Raw genomic sequence first — 4606 nt, 5'->3', positions numbered from 1 at the left:
TTATATAAATATAATATAAATTATACTATAATTACAAATATCAAGGGCTGCTCCTTGTGCAAAGCCTGACTGCAGGCTACCATTGTATCATTGGGGCACATGTATCAGAAGTCCGGCTCTGTCCGGCTGTATTTTTGGACTTTTTTTTTGTTTTCCTGCTGGTTAGTGTATTTTCCTTTTTATTACATGTGACATTTGGTCTTTTTTCTGATTTTTTTTTTACATTTTCAAATGCTAATAAAATACAGTATTTACATTGCATCTTTTAGTACATTCCAGAAAAAAGTGACAATCCTACAATTATTATTACATCCGGATGCATTGATAAGTCCTGCTCAAATACATTAAAGTTCAAACAGTATGCCCAAAAAAAATAAATAAAAAAAATAATTTTTTTCTTTTCTTTTTTTTCCCCTCCCCTTTCAACCCCCCATTGAACCATACCCACTGGAGCTACCAAACAAAGAAAAAAATCAATAAATAAAAAATTCAAATTAAAAAGAAACCCCCATCTCCCCCTCTCTCAACCTCCGACAATGTAATTACGTTAAGAAGAGTAAGATGGATGTATTTTTATCCATATGGTCAGTATGGGGCATTAGGGGAATTAGTTAATTTGTGACTTTTTAAAACAAAAGTCGCAATCAGTTCCAAGCTAATTCCTACACTTATCAAGGGTAGCCGTAGATTTGCGTTCCAAATTTGCTGTTTTTTTGCCACTTTCACATCTGGATCCAGGTGATAACTCAGGGAACACCGCAGAAAACTGGACAATGGAGAATTTTGAAGGGAGAGAGTTTTAGGCACAAAAAAAAAGTTGCAAATGAGCTCAAGCTCCGTGAAAAGTTTCAAAAATGAAAGAAAAGGGCAAGTCAAAAGTTTTGATACATTGAATCATTAATAACAAATTGACACAAATCCTCTGCTACAAGCAATGGAACAAACACAATGTATAGAGGTAACAATTGCTACACATCTGTAAGATTCTGAAACACGATGCACAATACATATACACATCACATAAACTTCTCTCACTGTATGGATCATATTCACATAAAATACAAAATACAAGAGTAATAAAATGTGCAGATTTACCTTTCTCTCCAAGACATGTTCTGTCTATTATTCCCCACATCAGCATCGACTGATCACGGCTCATCTCATGTCAAACATTTTTGTAGATATGAAGGTGCGCTGCTTCTCCGGGGGAAGTTTTTGCAGTTATTTGCATGGATCTTTGTTCTGAGACCCCTGCTCCGGCTTATTCCTTCATGCAATCAGTAATGTCAGTCAAAGGATTTTCTCGCTTGCTGCATGAAGGAATATTATTGGCAGGAAATGGGAAGGTAAAGGCTGGGAATAAAAAATCCTAGTAAAATCGCAAAATACCAATTTCCTCCTCTTAAGCAAAAAAAAAAAAAGGGGGCTCTATAGGTATAGAAGTGTTTCATATGTCGAGCTCTGAAGCTGGCCCAGTAAATAATAAGGTATAATGTTATCATACTCACGACTCGCCACTTCCTACAATAGGGGTAACGTCCTGCTGTTCAGAAACTCTACAAGTTAAAGGGTTTTGTCAAAAAATGTTTACGAGTTTATAGAACGTTGATGAAAGAAGAAGTGGCACCAATTAATATTGCAATGTACTGAACATCAATAGGCCCTCACAAAGGGGGCACAACGGGGTGTAATTTAGGTAGAAATGTGCAATAATGAGCAATATTGTGTGTGTATATACAGCGCTATACCTGTAATGGTATATTATAGAGTGTAAGCTCTTGGGGGTTAGGGCTCTCACTCCTATTCATGTGAATATGTGACTACTATGTCCCGTGTTTGCACCCTATGATTTGTAAAGTGCTGAGGAATAATATGGGGATGTAGAAATAAAGATTTATTAGCACTACAGGCAGTCCCCGGGTTACGGACAAGATAGGTTTCCATAGGTGTGTTTTTAAGTTGAATTTGTATGTAAGTCGAAACTGTATATTTTATAATTGTAGCCCCAGTAACAATTGGAGTTTCGAAATGTTTTTGATTATCAATAACGCTTCATTACAGACACCTTACAGCTGATCAGTGCATCTGGGACTATAGTAACATCCAGAGACTTCACCAGAGGTCACAGAGGGCAGAGGGGTCCGTCTGTAACTAGGGGTCGTCTGTAAGTCGGGTGTCCTTAAGTAGGGGACCGCCTGTATTATTATTATATGTACATATTTTATTCATACATTTCATATAGCGCCAACATCTCACACACATCTCACACACACACACATCTCACACACACACATCTCACACACACACACACATCTCACACACACACATCTCACACACACACATCTCACACACACACACACATCTCACACACACATCTCACACACACACATCTCACACACACACACACATCTCACACACACATCTCACACACACATCTCACACACACATCTCACACACACACATCTCACACACACACATCTCACACACACACATCTCACACACACACATCTCACACACACATCTCACACACACACATCTCACACACACACATCTCACACACACAAATCTCACACACACAAATCTCACACACACACACATCTCACACACACATCTCACACACACAAATCTCACACACACACATCTCACACACACAATCTCACACACACACACATCTCACACACACACACACATCTCACACACACACATCTCACACACACACACACATCTCACACACACACATCTCACACACACACACACATCTCACACACACATCTCACACACACACATCTCACACACACATCTCACACACACACACATCTCACACACACATCTCACACACACATCTCACACACACACTCTCACACACACATCTCACACACACACATCTCACACACACACCATCTCACACACACACATCTCACACACCACACACACATCTCACACACACACATCTCACACACACACACACACATCTCACACACACACATCTCACACACACACACACATCTCACACACACATCTCACACACACACATCTCACACACACACACACACACACATCTCACACACACATCTCACACACATCTCACACACACATCTCACACACACATCTCACACACACACATCTCACACACACACACATCTCACACACACACATCTCACACACACACACATCTCACACACACACATCTCACACACACATCTCACACACACATCTCACACACACATCTCACACACACACATCTCACACACACACCATCTCACACACACACATCTCACACACACACATCCACACACACATCTCACACACACACATCTCACACACACATCTCACACACACACACATCTCACACACACACATCTCACACACACACATCTCACACACACACATCTCACACACACATCTCACACACACATCTCACACACACACATCTCACACACACCATCTCACACACACATCTCACACACACAATCTCCACACACATCTCACACACACATCTCACACACACACATCTCACACACACATCTCACACACACACATCTCACACACACATCTCACACACACATCTCACACACACATCTCACACACACATCTCACACACACACATCTCACACACACACATCTCACACACACATCTCACACACACACATCTCACACACACACATCTCACACACACACACATCTCACACACACACATCTCACACACACACACATCTCACACACACACACATCTCACACACACACACATCTCACACACACACATCTCACACACACACATCTCACACACACATCTCACACACACATCTCACACACACATCTCACACACACATCTCACACACACACATCTCACCAATTCACACACATCTCACACACACATCTCACACACACACATCTCACACACACACATCTCACACACACATCTCACACACTCACACACACACACATCTCACACACACATCTCACACACACATCTCACACACACATCTCACACACACACAATCTCACACACACACACACACACACACATCTCACACACACACAATCTCACACACACATCTCACACACACACATCTCACACACACTCCACATCTCACACACACATCTCACACACATCTCACACACACATCTCACACACACATCTCACACACACACATCTCACACACATCTCACACACACATCTCACACACACATCTCACACACACATCTCACACACACATCTCACACACACATCTCACACACACATCTCACACACACATCTCACACACACATCTCACACACACACACATCTCACACACACACACATCTCACACACACACATCTCACACACACATCTCACACACACATCTCACACACACATCTCACACACACACTTCTCACACACACATCTCACACACACTCACACACACATCTCACACACACATCACACACACACATCTCACACACACATCTCACACACACTCACACACAGACACACATCTCACACACACATATCACACACACATCTCATACACACATCTCACACACACATCTCACACACACACACATCTCACACACACACACATCTCACACACACACATCTCACACACACATCTCAAACACACATCTC

General features: G+C 41.8%; 1 long non-coding RNA gene across 1 annotated transcript in view; it reads right to left on the bottom strand.

Moving 5' to 3' along the window:
• Positions 1-501: 501 nt before the first annotated feature.
• LOC140106761 (uncharacterized) overlaps positions 502-4606 on the bottom strand; it is a 16986-nt gene continuing 12881 nt past the window's right edge. The window contains exons 3-4 of the long non-coding RNA XR_011850850.1: positions 1096-1556; positions 502-766 (exon numbers count right to left, since the gene is read on the bottom strand). This is a non-coding gene — a long non-coding RNA (uncharacterized lncRNA). The remainder of the gene's footprint in view (positions 767-1095; positions 1557-4606) is intronic.

Source organism: Engystomops pustulosus, chromosome 11, assembly GCF_040894005.1.
Source record: "Engystomops pustulosus chromosome 11, aEngPut4.maternal, whole genome shotgun sequence".
Lineage (NCBI taxonomy): Eukaryota > Metazoa > Chordata > Amphibia > Anura > Leptodactylidae > Engystomops > Engystomops pustulosus.
The sequence above is the reverse complement of the archived record's forward strand: the minus strand, read 5'-3'. Positions and strand labels throughout refer to the sequence as shown.